Source organism: Cryptomeria japonica, chromosome 9 (genome assembly GCF_030272615.1).
Source record: "Cryptomeria japonica chromosome 9, Sugi_1.0, whole genome shotgun sequence".
Classification (NCBI taxonomy): Eukaryota; Viridiplantae; Streptophyta; class Pinopsida; order Cupressales; family Cupressaceae; genus Cryptomeria; species Cryptomeria japonica.
In genome coordinates this window covers 220,407,723-220,428,753 of record NC_081413.1, presented here as the reverse complement: position 1 = coordinate 220,428,753, position 21,031 = coordinate 220,407,723, and positions in this window count along the sequence as shown.

The window sequence follows — 21,031 nt, the reverse complement described above, 5'->3', positions numbered from 1 at the left end:
TATAGATATATATATATATATATATATATATATATATATATATATATATATATATATGTATGTATGTATGTATGTATGTATGTATAGAGAGACAAAGAGAGAGGCATAGAGAGAGAGAGATATGTTAGGTAGTTTAAATAACTGGAAGACAACTAAGAGGGTTGGGGGGGGAGGTGAATCAAGTGTCACATATTACTAGAACTATTAGCAATTTAAACTTTCATACTGGAACCCAAAAGATTAATACTAGAATAGCAGTTAAACCAACTAAGCATAAACAATAATCACAAAATAAAAACCATCCACATGACACCAAGATTTTTACATGGAAAACCCAGTAAAGGGAAAAACCACACTGAGAAGCCTACCCATAGTCAGATAATACCTCTACAATAAGTATGTTAATTACAATTTAGGGGCCTGCACTTGCAAGAAGGCCAACATCCTAGAGTGCATTGCTCATCACAAAAGTAGCCTCCCTGACTACAAAGAAATCTAGACTACAATCCCAAGAAGTGTTGAACTGTAAAAGTTAGCATCACCTATGCCTGAGTACAGTTTTGGTTAAGATTAATACTAGAGGACTAAATCCTCTTACATACACCTAATTCAATCTCCAATGATCGACCAAATCCTCTACCTAAATGATATTACATTATTCACACATTACATTCTTTGACCATGACCTCTAACCATAAACATGATGATCTACAATGAGATCTTACATCTATATATACAAACCCTCGACCATAAACAACTAGGTTGGCCACCAGATAATAAACCAATTACATAATTACCAACCATGTTGGCCTTAGACCAAACAAATAATATCCAACACATAAGACATCGCAGAAATACATCGAGAGATCCTATCCACACGTTACATTAAAGCCAGTCCATAACCTAGATCAATCAGGAACAATTATACGTCCACATACTACAACAATGATCTCCATCTGGCAAGTGTCAAACATGATCACCAACAGAATCCTGAAACTCCACCAGAAGGTGAACCAACACCACTTATGCAATTCATCAAAGATCTTCATCAAAATCTCTACCAGTGAAACCCTCTCCAGAAATAGAAACTAAGCTTCTAAGCAAGTAGGTTAGCATCCAATCACCAGACTAAAACTGACTGACCAAATATGAGCATGAGTATCATGAACAAGCTAATTCCACCACCAAACTATATCAAAGTCTACCGGATCATGTTGGATCCAAATCAACCAGAAACCACTCAACCTACCAAGACTAGAAGGGTGTTGGTAAAGCATCCAAATAGCTAGTGTTTGCATCAGTGACAAAATATCAATGCAACACATAATCAATTCCACCAAATGGCCAACAAGATATTGTATGCAAAGAGAAAGAGAGAGATATAAGAGGTGATAGAGACAAATTATTGAGAGAGGGCGAGAGATAGAGATAAAGATAGAGAAGGAGAAACATGAAGTATGTGTATAAGAGTGTCAGAGATAAATAGAAATAAAGATAGGGGAGAAATATAAAATGCCTGTGTAGTGTCGTAAATTGTACACCCTTTCTAGGGTGCTACAATTTCACACTTCAGTTAGCGTCCGCCTTAGTGTGTTTGCATCTTGCATTGTAGTTTCCCTTTAAGCATTTAATTAATTAATTTAATTAAATCTAAAGTCATATTTCATCAATTCATACATCATAAAATTGGACCCTTTACCTTAAGTATGCCTCTTTTTATTTTATTCCTCCAATAAGTCATTTAATCATAAACCCTAATTATGTCCTATTTTGACCTTTAAGGCTCGATTTCGCATATCAAAATAGCTCGAAATCAGCTGTAACTTTGGGATTCACTCCAATATCCTCATATCTAATGGCCCTAAAAATTTGGTGAAAATTTGGTTGGACCATGTGTGTTCCCGCCATGGTCCTTGACTTTTTTCCTCAAATTTCAGGAGCACAATTGTATGATATTATAATACTTAACCGCGAAATAAGATCTAGGGTTTCATACATAAGAGCTCTCTTTCTTCATTTGAATGGATGGAGGGATCTTTCTAAGAATCTAAGAGTAGTTTTTTGTAGCACAAGGAGCCTTCTATGTAGTGAAAGTGAAGCCTATGTGGAGTCTTCAACAACATTCATAAAGCATTTGTGAAGAATTCTTCACCAATTAGGATCCTTGAAGACATTAAAGAATAATAGGAGATCTAGTGGCAATATCTTTGCCTTTGGGATTATTGCAGGTGCAAAAACAGGTACCCTTACCCTGAGGCACTTTCAGCTGAGCAAAAGGCACAGGAACCACCCAGAATCATCAGATCTGCCCTTATCTCTATGGGACAGGGGCGTAGCGCCCTAGTCCTACCTAGGATAGTGGCATGGCACCATGGTCTCTCTGATTTTTTGGTGATTTTTAGCAAGTTGTAGCTTCAAGATCTGAGATTTGCAATGTCTCAGTTGCAACCTCCTATCTGTAAAAATAGGACAATGGCCTGGCACCTTGGTCTAGGTCAGTTTTGTTCACTTTGTAGCACCAAGTACACATCAAAAATCTGGATGGTGGCATGGTGCCATGGTCCCTCTGCTTTTCAATGATTTTTAGCAGGTTGTAGCTTCAAGATCTGAGATTTGCAATGTCTCAGTTGCAACCTCCTATTTGCAAAAGTAGGACAATGGCATGGCACCCTAATCTAGGTTAGTTTTGTTCAATTTGTAGCATCAAGTACACATCCAGAATCCTTCCCCTTTCATGCTTTCAGTATCTCAATTTCAAATCTACAAGTTTGTTCAAATTCAAGTTCATTTGTGCTTCATTCTCTGTCTCCTAATTTAGGTTATCATTCAAACCCTAGTTTTTCTTATCATTTGCAACAAGAGGAATAGAAACGCTAAGAGGTGAAAGTGGCATATGTTATCATTTGAAAGAAGAAATTTTTTGTCATGATGCATTCATTTCCTCAATACGATAATGGCTTAGCTTCCCTTGTTTCAAATTTTCCATCTCTTAGAGAACCACCTCTTATCTATGACAACATTTTAGTGCCTAAAAGAGTTGCTACCAATCCCTTCAAAATTCTCCCATGCTCTAAGGACGAAGATTTGAAGAGTGATCTTGACAATTCTCCTAAAATGTGCCCTTCTCATCTAGCTATCTTAGAGGAAGAGGATGACATCACAAACACTTTTCTTAATGTTACTTTACCTTCCTTACATGATACCTCTCTAAGTGATAGACATTGACTTATCTTCTCCTAAATTTGGTCTACAAATGGGGGCATGTTAGTACAACAAAGAAGTTATGAACACTTCTTCCAAAGATCTCCTTCCTAATCATGAATCTTTGGAGAAAGATGTTCATCTCCCTCCTAAATAATACTCCCCTCATGAGGTTAATTTTGTGAAAAAAGATGGTATTGTCCGTACTTTTTCTAGTGAGGGCATTTCCTCTTTTTATTCCAACAAAATTACAACTAGAGATGATGCATTAATGAGAAATGCTTGCCCTTCTATTAAATTTTTTCTTACCCCTAAAGATGCCTTAGAGAAAAAAGATTAAACAATGACCAATTTCCTTAATTCTCTGTCCCCTAAAGATCCTACTAAACACATTTTGAGGCAAGAAGAAGATATAAATGCATGTATTGATGCTCTCCTTCCTAAGGATGAAGAATTAATGAACAATGTTATCCCTTCTCCCAAATTTTGCAATAAAAATTAGGACATCTTTGTGCAAGATATTCCTTTCAATGACCTCACTATTTGGGATGAACTATTAGAAGAAGGTGTTGATTATTCTCTACCCCATGAGAGAATCCTAGCCAAAGGGGATAACATTATGATTGATAACTCCCTTGATAGCATCTCACCTTCCATGAATCTCAATCATTATCTCTCTAAAAATGAAGCATCTCCCTCTCCTTAGCTTGGTTCTACTCATAAGGATACCCTAGTTCAAGATAAGATGGTTAACATCTTTTTCAAAGATCTCCCTCTCAAAGGTAAGACTTTCTAAAGTAATGTTGATCCTTCTCCTAGAGAGTCTATTACCTATGTAAATCCTTTGATGATAGAGGATGGTGTGAATTTTCCTAGTAATACTCTTTCTTCCAAAACATCAATGCCTAATTCTAGTCTCCCTCCTAAATTTGATCTTATCCATTAAAACATTTTAGTTCAAGGAGAGACTATCAACAATTCTTCCAACAATAGTGGTCATTCTTCTTCTAAGGACACCTTTGATATTCCTAAGCCATCCTAAATAAATTTGATACATGTGAATGAAACACCTAATAAACCCCTCTTCATAGTTCAAGGTGCTTGTCCTTCTCAAAATTCCCCACGTAAGCTAGGTATCTTAGTGGTTCGAGGTGGTTATGCTAATGATTATTTTTGCACTCCTAGGAAACCTATTATTACTGTAGAAGGAGGTTATCCTACTAAGAGCCATTATCAGTATGCTATGAAAATTACCTGAGAGAGTTATAATATAGTTGTTCATACTTACAACACAAGAAACAATAGGAAACCTAGTCCTCTTCCAGTTATTCTGACTTCACTTTTTCCCTCTTAACCTATTCTTCCACAATAACCTCATATATCAAATCTTAGCAAGGAGTATGATCAAATTGAACAACTTAAAGCTACTCCTGCCAAGATTTCTATTTTGGATTTAGTTCAATCTTTACCTACTTATCATGGGATGTTACAAGATGCTTTGAAAAACTTAGATGTCGCACCTACAGTGACACCTAATTTCATGTCCACTTCGATTGATCTTATTGTTCAACTACTTCCCATTCTTCTTCCAATACTTCTACTTCTTCAAATACATATATTTCCTTTAATGATGTTGTTCCTTCTAGTACTCTTGATTCTCCTACTCAATTGGAATCTCCTCCCAAGGATCTCTTTTCTCCTGAAGAAGTGCTCACAAATGATGATTGGGGATCTCTAGACTTTACCCCTACTTTTATAGGAGAATATAGGGTACCTTGTAATGGATATAAGAATGAGAAGGATAAATATAAGGAGGAAGCTAAAGAGGAACCTACTTGTCTAAACAACTAAGTAACCATTTTGGGGCTGCTTCTAATTAAAATGATTCTTCAAATCCTTCCTCTAATTCATATAGCACTGAGACCTATGAGGCATCACCATCTCCTTCTGATTTGGCATCCTTTTATGGTCTTGGTTTTCACATTTTAGCTAAGAGTAGCTATGATGGCAATGGTTATGGAGAAAATGAACAAGGAATTAAAGTTCCTTTAGAACATGATACACATCAAGCTTCATTTGGACTTGGATATAATCCTTCTAATCCCACCAAAGAATCTAAAAGACCATCTCTCAATGTGAATGTTATATTTAGTAGTGATGATGACCTCACTTCAATAAAATCATCTTTTACTTCTTTCAACACTCATCCCCCTCATAAGAAAATCTTGGTGATGAACAAATATCTTTTGAATCTCCTCAAGAGATTTCTAATCCCACTTATGAGACTTTATTTTCTACTCATTCTAAAATCTTTTCTTCTAGGAATAAGGCTCTAACAAATTATACTTATCCCTCTCCTAAGATTTCTTGTGTGCAAGAGAAGTATGACCTACTAGCCTATTCTTCTCCTATAAATTTCCCTCTTTCTAAAGAATTTTTAACATTCATCATCTTACACATGTTTTTAATATCACTTATAGTAGAGCATTTAACATGCCATATTCATATACCTCATTCAATCTATCATATCTTTAAATAACATTAATGGCTATTATGTTGCTAATCATTATGTGATATTGGTATCTCACTTATTGGGGGCTCATTGTCATTCACGATGTTACAATTTCATGTACAATCATACTTTTGGAAGAAACATAATAGCCTATTTCTATCTCATCTCTTCTCCCTATATATATGGCTGGGAAGAGTGATTTCAAACATCTCTCCTTAAGATTAAAATTCCCCCTTTGTGAAGTAGTGTCTTCTATAAGGTTTTCTTATTGATTGTATATGTGTATTCATATTTGAATTCCTTCTCTCATACTGGAACAAGCATCCCTAATGGGTATCTTAAGTACATATCCTTAATTGGGACCTCCTCCTCGATGTTGGAAGTCTTTGATCATTCATCAAATTCTTTTCTTCATTGAGTATTATCTTTTATAATAAACCCTTCTATTTTGTGCACATGCATGAAGATATCTTACCTTCTTTTAGAAGAGTGTTGTTATAAATAATCTCTCTTTGATGTCATCTCAATCCTCTACTCTTTTGAAAACTCTTGCATTCATTCATTATAGAAGATGGTATATTTGTCTTAGACAACACATCTTGAAGGTAGATGTCTTTTGGACAAAGATCTCTTCTCCTCCAAGGATCTCCTTTACACTTATATAACAAGATATCTCTTTTCCACTATCTTATCCTTGCTTGAAGAGTATTCCCTCTCTTGCTTGGACTTATGACATTGTTGCATGATGGATATCTTCTTGGTGTCGAAGGTAGGTATCCTTTTTCTACTTGCACACACATGCACTAAGTTGTGTGGAACTAATGGTGTTCCCACTCTCCTCCCTTACATGGATCACCCAAACAGACTCTATGGGCTAATTTTCCATGTCCATCTCTCTATGGATCACCTAGTTTTAGGGGCAAGTTGTCCATGGTTCTTTTTCTTATTCATTCTCTTTGCATTTGTTTCCATTTAAATATTTCATCTTGTGTTAGAGAGCTCTCAAATCATCACACTCTTTTTTGTGTTGGAATTGAGGCTTAGTTCTCTTTCTTACTAAATGATTCTTCATTATTGTTTGATCTTGTATCAAATCTTCTGGTGAGCATTTGTCATCAATTTTCTTTCACAATTTGATGTGGTAAACATGATACCCTATTTCAACTCACTAAAATTAGCGAGCCAAAATAGGGGGGGCATATAGCTACCCTAAAATTGTCATCACCTTCCTTAGTAAGCATTTAGGTGATTTTTGTGATTTTATCTAACATGTGTTTTTTGTAGGGTGCGGATCCTAACCATGTACTGCAAATATCACTGGGGGCGTCATTCGACAACTTGTGGATATATCCTTTTTCATGAATTTTTACTTTTGTTTACTTTATCTTGCATATGCATGTAGTCTGATATGACTGCTAAAGTGGTGGATAAATGTAGTGTCATAAATTATACACCCTTGCTAGGGTGGTATAATTTCACACTTAGGTTAGCACCTGTCTTAGTTTGTTTGCATCTTGCATTGTAATTTCCCTTTCAGAATTTAATTAAATATAAAGTCATATTTTATCACTTCATACATCATAAAATTGGGCACTACTGGGTTGAGTAGGTGCATTCCTTTCCTAGTAAGTTCCTAGTCTTTTCTTCTTCTTATCCTTAGGAGATGCCAAAAATTTATTGGCATAACCAATTAATAAGTCATAGTTGACTTCATAACTCATTTCTTCCATCTCTTCCTCCCTTGGTTCAATAGCCTCCATAAGGTAGAAGTTAGTGGTTACAGTGAAACATATGTCTTTTCAAAGTGTTTCACCACTTCATCAAGTAGCCTTAACCTCATGCTCATCTTCTTTTGAAACTCATTGAAATATATGTTCATGGCAACAGAAAATGTGTTCTTCATAGCCTTAATGCTATTTTTGATTTGAGTTGTAACCAGTATGTCCTTAGACCATTGAACGTCACCAATTCCTAGTAGGAAATTTTGAAAATAGAAGAATAGGCCAATCAACAGTTGACCATATTTGAATTTTTGACTATTGTCATTCTTAATTGATTTTAAGCTTACCATCAATTGGCTTCTCATCACCTCGCACAAGTCATAATCTGCATTCTCTACAATCATCATGTAGGCGGCATGGACAATAGTAGATGGTACACTATTCATCCTATTGGAGTGGAATATCCGATAACCAATGACCATAGTTGCAAATATGACTGTTGGATCTGCAATGTTGTTGACCGATATAGCATGAACCTCAATGGTGGTCAGAGTCAGTGCAATCATAGTCTCTTCTGAAATTGTCCTTAGTTCTGTTACTTTACCGGTTTTCTAGAAACTAGTCAGTGCATGAATTTCTTCCTTTATGATTGTGTGCAACCTAACATGATACACATTCTCTCCATGCGCACGACTAAGGATAATCCTAACATGGTCTTCCTCAAAATATTCAAGAAAATGTGCCACATTGTGAAAACCCTTTCATAATCCCTAATGTATTCGGTTTTGATTTTCCCGCTCTTATCACACAAAGGTTTGAGTTGTGAATAAATTGACAGTGATCCTAGATCCTCAATTTAATAGTCTATATAGTTGGATAAATTACCTTTGATCATCAAACCATCAGGAACTTGAGACAATGCATTATATGATTCCATTTTATCTGATTCCATAGACTCCATAGATTTAACAGTGATTATAAGTCTCTTTGCTAGTATAGATGATGATGCCATTCTAGATAATCTTGAGTTGATAGAGATTAACAAAAGAATACCTTATTATCTTCGTGCTGGTAGGGTTTTCGATTGATATCTCGAATGCACACTCGTTTCGCCTTTTCTTATCTTTGAATCCAATTCAACTTTTGACCTATAGCACAAATCCATTCACAATCAACTAACAATTCTCTGTTTCAATCTGCAGATGCTAAAAAACTCTTCTTCAAATACAATTAGGGTAAAAGTAACTTAGTAAAACTTTATTTTATAAACTTACCCAGTGCATTAATTGCACAACCGATAGAGTAATAGACTCACTTATACCAATAGGTATATAACCAATTGGTAATCCTTAGAAAACTGATAGATAATAATATCAAGAATTCTCATAATACAACTTGAAATGTAAAACCCTCTTACCATACATTCTTCAAGGGGTCTGGACGTAGGTTTATCGATATGCTCCCCTTAGGCTTGATGAAAAGCTCAGTTCTCTGGTGCAGGATTCTCCACACTAGGAGAAGGGTTATATTCTTCTGCAGGCTTGTCCTCACTTTTCTTCTTCTAGATTTTGTTCTTGTCCGCTCTAGTTTCTTCAACATCAACCTTTTGCTTACCTTTCTGATTTTCATAGTGGTTAACCGGTTTGTTCTTCTTGGTTCTACAAAACTTAGCCATGTGTCCTAGTTTATGACAATGACAGAAAACCATCCCAGATGCTCTCCAAGGTCAACCATTACCTCTTCCAATTCTCCTTCTGCAGTTCATAGCCACATGTCTGTAATTATTGCAAATTGTGTAAATCACATTTGTTACCTTTTCCATCACATATGGACTGAACCAGTTGACAAAGGCCTTTTGCTAGTTAAAGTTTCTCCAGTTTTCATAGATCCTTCTCCAGTCATCAATAGGTCTTGGATTCATGTGAGGTGCCAGAATGTTCGCTCTATATTTGCATTCAATTGATCTATGTCCATACATGTTGCATGTGTAACAATGACCTTCAAATCTTCTAGACACATATCTAGCATTAGCATTATAGCTTGTGTTCACATTAGGTCTGCTTCTATAGACATTAGTAGTATGTCCAAGTTGTGATAGATAAAGCAAATAGGTTTGAAAACTTTCTTACCGGTAGGCTTCTTAGCCTTAGGAGCAATTTTATCTTTGTGCATGTTGCTCTTGGTACCGAATGATTCTCCTTTCTCAGACGTGTTGAATCCTAGTCCAAATGTGTCATCTTTCATCCTCTAAGATTGGATCTGCTCATCCAGCATAGAAGAACTCTTATTAAAATTTTCAAGCTTCCCATTAGCTTCAGTAAGCTCTTTGGTAAGATATTCATTGTGCTTTTTCAAAGTCTCTCTAAGAGACATTGCCATTTAAAGATCTAACTGTAAAGATTCTTTCTCTTATTTCTCCTCCTACCAATGTTTATGCAAAGATGCATTTTCATACTTGATCTTAGCAATCTCATGATCTCTCTCTTTGATTAGGTCTTCAGCTGCCCTCCTTGCTTCAAGTTCTCTCCTCAGATTTAGCTTTTCACCATTCAGTTTTACCACTTCTTCACCCAGTGCATCAATGTTGGCCTCATCTGAAGAACTATTGTTAGAGATATCCAATAGTTCCTCAGTCAGCTCACTCCTTTTAACTTGTGAAGCTTTAAATCTGCCCCTTAGGGTTTCAAGCTCTTCCTTGGTTGCATCTATCACTCTAGACATGTCTATATAACTCATATCTCCCATAGTAGCTTTATGGTTTCCTTCCAACTGATTAAGCCTTAAGGAATTTAGGCTCTGAGACCAATTTATAGACATAGAAAGAACTGAGAGGGGGGGTGAATCAATGATGGTGAAAACAATACCACTTTAAACACAGACCGATAAAAACACTTAACCAGTTTACTTAAAACAATGCATGCAATCCAAAGTGATATAAAAGCATCCACAACTAGTAAAACATCCTCCATAACACAAGTGTTTATACGTGGAAAATTCCACTAGGAAAAACCACTGTAAGATGGGACTCATAAGTTAACTATCTGCAAAAATAAGTAATTGACCGATTAAGGTCTACAAAGTGCTCTGCTAGGAGCGAATCTTGTTAAAGATCCCAAAGCCATGTTAGGAGCTATACTTGATTAAAGGTAGTACCTTGTTAGGAGTAACCTCAGTAGAGGATTTCAAACCCAAACTAATGGATCACCTAGTTAGAGGATTTGTACAAAGAAGCTTGTTAGAGCTTACCCAGTTAGGGGATTTAACTATTGTAGTGATAAGAAAACAACAGGTGGTATGATCTAGAAATAGCACATCTTGCTTGTATAGATCCTCTTTTGTTCACTCAATACTCAATCACTAACATACTCTACAACTCCTTCAATAAATCACATCAACTCATCACTTGTATCTCACATCATAAAAAAAGTTCATCACAATGTCATTTTATAGACATTAGATTTCATGTTGGCTCAAGAACCTCATCACAATTTCCTAGGTTCAGTGTATCTGGACAATCTTACATAACACATCACAGATTACCACCAAATATGTCGATAAGAGATAACTCATCATGACTAGTGATAACTCATCATACACTTAGTGAGACCGGTTGGAGCACTGGTAATGGTTGAGTGTTAACCACTTCCAAATCATAGACCAATTGTCCTCCATTTGCCTCTTTGTTGATCTCCGCAGTCTCTCCAAACTGGTGTCAGTGAAAATGACAAAAAACAACTGTCATTTGTGCATATACCGGTTGTCTACATATACCGGTTAGACCTCTCGATACAAATGATACCAGTTTGAATTACTAACACTTAGGAGTAGTACCCGTTTGTATTAACTAAGATGACTATGACAATGTGAACATATGTGTGTATATGTGCCATCAATGACAACACATAAAGTCATCCAATACAAAAATCATCATCAAGCCAACAAGATGATGATGTTATGGATTGTCATATGGGTTATTATGACGATATGTGCTTATTTGATGACTTATATATATCTCTTTGTATTTGTTGTTAATACTCTCTTATGATGGTCTGAGGATATTTTATGATGTACTAACCCTAATTCTTGATGTGAGATTGATTATGATATTGCTTGATTGTTTGTGAGTGTGTTCTAGTGTCTTCGTGATAGGGACGATGTCACATCAATCATTGCGAGCACGATGTGTTATTGTGATTCTCTATCACTTGCCTATATTATATATGGTATATGTTGTATCGTGGCTTTGTGGATGCATGATTTGTAGGTGCCAGACATAGAATCCACCTGGATTCACAGGTTTGAGTTTGTCTTATCCCAATGGCAAGTTGATCAAAGATGACATAAAATCCCATTCTACAGTCTAGGTCTAAGATTGATTACCCCTGTCAGTCTTGCATGAGTTGTTGTTCAGTATTGAGTGATCTCTTGGATGCCTTTTTGATGTTATGCTTGGAGTGTTATGTTATTGATTGATTTAGTTATTAATTGATTAAATGATTTTATATCATTGGTTGTCTTTAAGAATTATTAATATTGTTATATAGCCTTTGATTATTTATTTATGACTTTAATTTATTTATAGCCCTTGGTTTATTATATTTATTTATTGGGCTTTGTATATATTGTGCCCATGAGTATTATTATTATTATTGATCTTCTTACACTTTGGGATGATTAATATATTCTTTCTACTTACCCTCTTATTCTATTGGCTGAATTATTGGGTAAGTTAATTCAATAATATCTTATTTATTTTTGCCTTGGGTTTTGTTATGGGTTGGTAAGAAATATCATTTTTGCTCTTATTTTGATTTGTTGACATATTCTATAGTTTTGGCCTAGTATTCTATTTATTTGCTTTACTATGATATTCTAGGGGTTGGCTTGGGAAGTGTTTTTCTGTGATTTTGGATTTGGATTGTTTGGAGTAATTTGGATTGTGGCTTGTTGGATCTTCTTCAGCAAATACATCCTTTCATTTTCAAATTTTCACCATGTCAGAAGATTTCTTGCTCTTGCATTTTCTATTTTAAAAAGATTGTCTTTCCTATGTATTCTCGGGAGTTTTGGGAAGAATATTTCATATAGGTTTGTATAGTTTAAATTTGATTTTTCATAATATATAATATATGGATTGGGGAAAATATTATGTATTGTAGTTGTGCACAACCAGGAATGGTCGACTCTGCAAACATTGTCTGTGCATTCTTGGCTTCCTGTGAGTTATGCGTTGGATAGGATTTGAGATTTGGTTTCTATTACATCCTTGTTGTTGTTGGAGGAGTCGGGAAATTATTTATTCTATGTAGTTTTATGTGTTCTGGCTCGATGTCGTGTCAACTATTTCTAAGAAATTTTTTATTATGGTTTACGATTCAGTGTTTTATTTATATCATTTGTTTCCTATGATCTGGGCATCTCTATTGAGCCTTTATCTATAAATTTTTGATACTTGAATCACTTTATTTTATTTTCTTAAGTTTCATGTTTTTGTTTGAGTTTTCTGAGCAAATATGGTAAAAGGACATATGCGCTATTTCGTTAAGTATATGTGTTGTTTTACCTGTCAAATGCATTATTTTGTTTCTCATATTTGCTGCCAAGTGATTCAAATGCGCTAAAACATTATGAATGCGCCATAGGATTTGATGAATTCGCCATAAATTAGGATATATGCATTGCAAGACTCAATAGATATGTTTTTCAATTAGTTATATGTGCTAAAATGCTAAACAAATGCGCAAATTTGGTTATTTTAATCTTCTGAGTTAGATTACCAAATCTTTGAGTATTTTGTTTGGATTTATCGGTTCTTTGTTTGTCTTGGGTTACTGTCCAAAGATCGTGTTATGTTTTCTAAGTACTCTTGGATTTCCAAAGTAATATTTTGATGTGTTATTTAATCATTTGTATAGTTATAGGCTGAGTATTACCTTGCTATATTGATGGCTCTTTTCTCGTTGATATCATGTGATCTATGAGATCTATGTAAATTATGCTATTGGCTCAATGTGTATTTATGATGCTTGATCTTGGATAGTTAGGTTGTATTTTGTGGGACTTATTACTTGATTGTTTATGTTGTTAAGGCCTAGACTCATGATTAGGGGGAGGGTTTATGTGAGTCTATCAAGGTCATGAGGAATGGACTACTAGGATTCTTGTGTAATAGAGATGGTATCTAGACCATTTGGATAGCTCATTGGAGGTTTTACATTGTAATTGATAAGTGATAATATAATTTAGGTGGGTTGGGTTGGGTAGAGTAACTCATCTAAGAAAGATACTAAATGTGTTTTGTAATACCCATCTCATGGATCGGAGACTGGAGTGAGGTGGTAGATTTGGTAACCAGGTAAACCATACTACCTTGATTACCTCAAAGGTTGAGATGGTTCAACATGTGTATCCTATGTGGTAGCATGTGATGACATTCTTTTCCTACATGTTGGTCCTAGTTCCTTATGTCTTGTTCTTGAGTCACCTCTAGATGTTTCTTGGTTATTTGATATGTTTTTCTTGGTTTGTGTTAGAGTTGTTTCCTCTTTGGTTGATAGGTGTCAGCTTAGATTTAGAGTGTGTGTGGGATGTTGTGTCATCTCCTAGCACAAGGGTGGATCCTTTAGTTCCACATGGTTGAGTGGTTGGTGCCTTTCTTTCATTGGGATGCTTTTCTTGGATGAATTCCATGGATGTGGATCTCTTATCTCTTTAGTTCATGGATGGATATTCGTAGAAGATTATTGTATGTGATTCATTTGATGTGTATATGTGAATGTATTTGAGAGCTATGATGATTGTTGTAAAAGACACTATATTCATGTATCTAGTGTATGTTATTAGGGAAAGCAATGATGTATCATGTGTATCTTGAGAATGATTAATAATGAGGATAGTGGATATTGAATCTATGGATGTGTACTTTCTGCTATGATTGTGATGATGTAATTAGTTTATATTGCTATGGTTTAATAGTGTGGTAATTGGTATTGAATTGTATTTAATGTTAAAATAAATGAATGGATGAGATTAGGAACATTTTTTATTGGTAATTCAAATGAACCTAATGGGGGTCAGTCGGTAGTTGCATTATTGAAGATTGCATTTAGGATAGATAGATTAGAAATGATCTTGCATATGTGAATGTGGGGAATAGTTGATAATATAAGCAGTGTGTACTAGATTAGTTGTAATTAGGAAGTTGTTTCTTATATTTAGTAGTATAAGTAATGACGTTGATTTACCCTATGGAAGTTAGATGTTATTGATGTAGTTGTATTGCATTTCTGCCTGCGTATCATGATTGGTGATTATATTCGTGATGAGTAGTTAAATGTATATGTAGCATTAGTTTATATGATGTTCAAAAAAAATAATTGTTATCTCTAGTTTGCATGTTAGTTAGTGTATTTCTCTAGGGTATTTTGGTGGGCATTATAACCTAACAACAATGTACTCGATGCTAATGTACTTGATGGTAGATACTCGACGGTAATGTACCCGACAACAAATACTCGATAGCAATGCACCTAATGGTAGATACCTGATGATAAATACCCAATAGAAATTTACTCGATAGTAATGTAGCTAATGTCAAATACCCAATGGCAAATACCCGATGCCAATGTACCCGATGACAAAGTACCCGATGGTAGATACCCGATGACAAATGCCCGAGGGTAAATACCCAATGGAAAACAATTGAGAATTGTATTCAATCTACTCAAAAATATGAAAGGCCATTATTATAATCCAAGGTAACATAGTAGATTGTAGATCAAGGCATATGAAAACTATAGAAATAGATTGTGAACAATTGAAGACTTGTATTCCCAAATTATATCTATATACAAAAATTTGTCTTTACAAGAAGACGTCACAAGTCTGGAGCACAAAGTGAAATATCAAAATGATATTTTCAATGGTAGACTAGGAATGACTTCCACTAAAACCATGAGTGCTGTAATGGGGAGGATCTTGCACCTTTGAAACAATAACCAGAACACTCAATTCTAATGGGAATTACAAATACACAAGAGAACATAAACAATCACTAACCTTCCTAGAAGCCCACCATGGTCTTATAAAGAGCTCCATGAAGTTTAATTCATTTATTATTTAATATATAATATTAAAGTTATTTAAATATTATATCTATATTTAATATTTATTTATTTTTTGCATAAATTTAATTGTCAATTTAAAAAATATATATATTAATATATTAGATATTGCTTGTATAATTATAGCTTATATTAATTAGCATAAATATCAAGATATTTATTTTAAAATAATAATATTCTTCTATTTAATTATAAGACCAAATTTTTAATATGTTAAAATTTTGAAAGTTATCAAAATTTCATTTAATAAAATTCTTTTACTTATTATTAGATATTAAATCAAATAAATAAGTGCCATTATGGCCACTACTGAAGTTTAGGCCTGTTAAGCGGACTTATAGGGTTGATCTTACTTTGTTGCAAAGAAAGAAGGTGATGTGGGAAAGACCTATTCAAGGTTGGGTGAAAAACAATTTTGACGGTGCTTGTAAAGGTAATCTTGGAGTTTTGGGGGTAGGAGTTGTTGCAAGAAATTAATATGGAGTAATCTAAGCTATTGGAGTACCAAGACTAAATGCACTTATCATTCTTGGATGGGTTACATTGCCTATGAGATTATGATGAAATATTCATTATGCTAACCCCACTTTATGATTATATTGGATGAGATGATGCTATGGTGTTTGTGACTGTATGTGTGATAGGGACAATGTCATACCACTCATTATGAGCATGATATAAAATTAGGATTCTTTATCACTTGTTAGATAATATATAATATATTATTGTATATGTAGTATCATGGTTATTGGTGGTTGGAGGATTGTAGTCACTAGACATCGACTTCACCTGGTCTCACAAAAGTCTTCATGTGTCTTTATCCCAATCGCAAGTTGTTAGAGAGTTACAGAAGATAAAGAAATTTTATTTTAGTAGGAATATCCATGAGAATGTATTTTAACAGAAGCAACAATATAGAATCACCCCAAGAGAAATATCAACAATCAAAACAATTGTAGAAGAAGAAAAAAACTAACACATAAAGCCCAAATCAGTGATAGAGAGAGATAGAGATATAGAGAAAAGGGGAGAGGGAGAGAAAAATTATGAGATTTAAGCAAATAGAGAGAAGTAGATATATAGATATAGAGGGGGAGATACATAGACGGAGGGATAGAGATATACATGAAGTGAATGGGAGAGTATTACACGTAGATAAGGGATAGGAGGGACCAAGGGAGGGAGAGATAGACAGATTTAGCAAATATAATATCCTAAAGGGGAAAGAATCAAAATATACACCATTTGTATATAAGCCACTTGCATGCTAAATAAATTCTCCTTGTTTAATATTTACATTCTTACATCATATGATTTAGTATAATATTAGATATCTTTAAATACCAAGACATGACAATATGTTACAATTATTTTTACCAAAGTGGTTGGTAATAATTAATGATATAATCTAAGGGGGGAAGAGAAAGGGAGAGGGATAGATAACAAAATTCTATGTACTGAAGAACAAATTTTTTTAACTCAAGTGCGAGCCGAACAATACACATAGTACTTGAACCATAAATTTGAGTGCATCAAAAAAATGTTATTCCCGACTTTTTGCAAGTGCAAGTCAAATAAAAAATATAATAAGATATGCTAGCTTTTATTAATATTATTTCATCTCTCTAACTCATATACACACACTCTCTATTTCTCCCTCCCTATCTCTATCTCTATCTGTCTCCCTCTCTCTAAACCTTCCTCTATTACTTGTGTCTATCAACTTCTTTCTCTCACTCTTTCCTCTCCATATGTATCTCAAATATATATCTCTCCCATTGCTATTAATATATCATTATCTCCATCTCTCTTTCTCTCCCTCTTATTCACCACATCCATCTTGTACAATATCTCTATCTCTCTATTTCTCTCTATCTTCCTCTTACTCCTCTCTATCTCTCTCCCTATTTGATACATGAGCATCCTCGATCTATGAGAAATCTTGCATCAGCCAAAAAAATTTCCTTAGTTTTGTTCTTGTTCAGTTCATGTAGCAATTTTTGTGTTTCATTTAGTGTATTCTAGTAGCTATTTATCTTTCATTGTGGATCATATTTTCAAGTTCTAGGTGTGTTATTGTGCATTATTCCAGACTTCTAGTTCATTTCGGTTCGTTTATGGTGAGTTGTTGCTTCCGGAGTAATTGATTCTGGGTTTTGAAATAGTTTTGAGCTTATTGTCTAAGTTGTAGATTTCTTCTTTTACAGAGTGATTTCTTGGAATACAGATCAGTTTAGTGCCACACTCAATATTCTTAGGCCCTTGGTTGACCTTCCTTTGTGGTCCACACTTTTAGATTGTTCTTGCTGGATGGGATCTTCACGTTTTGGGGCCGACCTATCTTACACGTTTCCTTTTCCTTCTTTGGTTAATGTGATCTTTTATAGCCAACTTAGGTTTGTTCCAGAGGATATATATTGTTTTCTATAGTTATTAGAGGACATGAATTAGATGACGTTCTAGATTAAAGATTGGAGATCTAGATAACTCTGAGAGTTCCAGATGGATTGTAATCTGGCATGTTAGCCTACGTGTAACTGGTGAGTGTACCAGATGTTCAATGCTACATATATGGCAAAGTGGATATTTGATTCTATCATATTTATATGTGTTTTTGTTGTTGATGTTGTGTTTCTCTTGCTACATGATCTAGTCAGTTCTCTTTGAGGACCCACTGCACCATGGCTACATCAAGTGGTATCAAATCTGGTTGCAAGCCTTGAGGTATTCCTTCTGGTGAACAGATCATTGAGTGGAGGTAGGTTGTGAGTGTGAGGCAATTGAAACCTACAGTGAGCTTGTCGAGTTAAGGAAGTTGAACCGGAGCAAAGGAGGACATGCCACCTAGAAGGATGAACCCTCAGAGGGTAGAGAAGATGATGGAGGATTTCAATAATGAGATGAGGAATGATATCCAAAATGCATTGGCTAGTTTATAAAGGAATCTAGAGTCTAAGGATGAATATGAAGAAGCTAGAGAAGATCTTGAAGTGGAAGAGGCTGAAGGACCAAAAGTTGGAAGAGCAAATATTTTTGAGAGAAATGGCACAAGCAAGTAAAATACATAAAGTCGATATTTTGAACTATTTCAAGATGTCAAATTTGGAGGACTCCTTCGAATTTGAGGATATTAAGGACCTGTAGAGGGTTAGGCTTGAACAAACTAAATTGAAAGGGCATGTTGCCTGATGGTGTAAAGAGTTGTAGAGAGACAGAGTTGAGACTGGTGAAATTAAGATCACCAAGTGGAGATAGATGGTTGCAAGGTTGAAGGCTAAGTTCATTCCGAGAGACTATGAGTTAGAATTGTTCAACAAGTTGCAGAACCTGAAGCAGAGAAACATGAGTGTGAAAGAGTATACTGAGGAATTCTACAAGGTGATGATTAGATCTATACATAGAGAGATGGATAGGGAGAAGGTGGTTTGAAAGTAGAGGAGAAAGTGAAAAGAAGAAAAAAAAATAAACCTAGAGAAAAAGAGAGATATAAGGAGCAAATGAGTGTCAGTTTAGAGAAGTAGAAGTGGATGAAGAACAAAAATCTAAGTGGAATAAAGAACTAGATTAGAAGATAGAGAGAAAAGGTAGTGGTAGTACCAGCAGAATTTTTTTGGGCAGATGTTTCAAGTGTGGAGAGACCAAACATAGATCTTATGAGTGCAAGAAAGGGGTGGCAAGAATCTATGTGACAAATGAGGATTAGGAAGCTAGATTCACTAGATCTATAACTGCACTAGAGTAGGGAGAATCTCTTATGTTGAGGAGGAACTTGATGGAGCAGAGTAGTGAAGATACCAGATCTACTCAGAGAAGGAGTCTTTTCTAGACTGTATGCAAATCAGGTGGTAAGTGTTGTAAGGATATTATGGACAATGGATGTACCAATAATTTGGTATTTGAGGAGATGTTGGAGAAGCTTGGATTGTAGACACTTAAGAATCCTTGTCCTTGAAAGGTGAGTTGGTTACAAGATGATCAAAAGATAGAAGTAAAGGAGCAGAGTTTAGTGCATTTTAATATTGGATCTTTTAGAGAGGAGGTCTTGCATGATGTTGTGTCTATGAGTGCTTGTCATGTTTTGTTGGTTAGACCTTGGTAGTTTGATAGAAGATATAATTATGATTGTAGAAGAAACCTAAGCACTATTGAGAAGGATGAGTAGAAGTTCACTTTGAATTCCTTGAGGGAGAAGGAGAAAGAAGTGAGAAATTTGAGTCTTGGGAAGAATTTCAGTAACGAGAAGCCAGTTATAGAGGCTACCCTAATTAGTGGCATTGATTTGCAGAAGGATCTAGTAGAGAAGTATGATAGCAAGATGGAACCGGATGGCTATAAGGTTATGGTGGTAGACGGGATGAAGTCTTGTAGTAGAAATAAATCTGAGTTACAAAGTAAAGAGAAAAGTAGTAAGAAGAGATAGTGTGTAGATAAGAAACAAGAAAAGAAGAACAAAGAGAACTAGAAGTTGGAGAAAATGGTTGGGGTTCCAGAAGAGGAAAGGAAGCAGTTTGTAGACAAGGAAGATGTTCGGATAAGAAATAAGCATAGAGTTCTTATTTTGAATCCTTTTTGATATTCATGAGTTTCCACTCATGGAACATTGCCTTCTACTTGGGGTGTTTAATGCAGGAGCATCCACGATCTATGAGAAATATTGCATCAACCAAAAAAAATTCCTTAGTTTTGTTCTTGTTAAGTTTGTTATCTCCTATAAATTCACCCTCTGCAAAGTTTGACAAACTAAGCTTTCTAGAGAAACATGGGATCAATTCAAGGTCGTGGGTTACCTATGACTAAACTAAAACTTAGGGTAAGGCCACCTCCTAGCTGGTTATCACTTTAAAACTACCATTTTTTTAGGAAAAGGGAAACAAGATAACTAAAATTGCAAAATCCTACTTCTACAAACTAATAGGAAATACTAAGTGATTCACCAAAACTGCTAATTTTATGATAATCAGAAAGCTAAAGCACTCTAAAAAAAGCACTTTGAAAACTATACTGACAGCAATAAGATAATATAAATTATTCAAGACAGGCACATGCATAAATATTTCGTAAGAAGGTCTGAATGAGATTCCTCAGTAACTTAGACACAACCTAAAACCTACACATGACACTTGTGCATAAAAGGTATGAAATATAGTGAGACAAAATCATAAGGAAGGGAAAAACTCTTCACTAATAACTCGATCAATCAGAAAATACACAACTCTACAAGAATAATAAGAGATCAAACTATCACAAGTCTACAAGGTAGCTTTATCAATATCAATATATATGAGTTACAAAAATATGGCAATAAGAGAGGACAAAGGACTATTAGAAGTCACTAAGGCTCCAAACTGCATAACCAGGAACTAACTCAAGAATGAGTTACAAATGTCAATATATCCTCCAATATTCCTTCAAAAGATCCATAAGAATAGGAACTCCCAACAAACTGGGGTCAGATGAATTCAAAATGCCTCAAA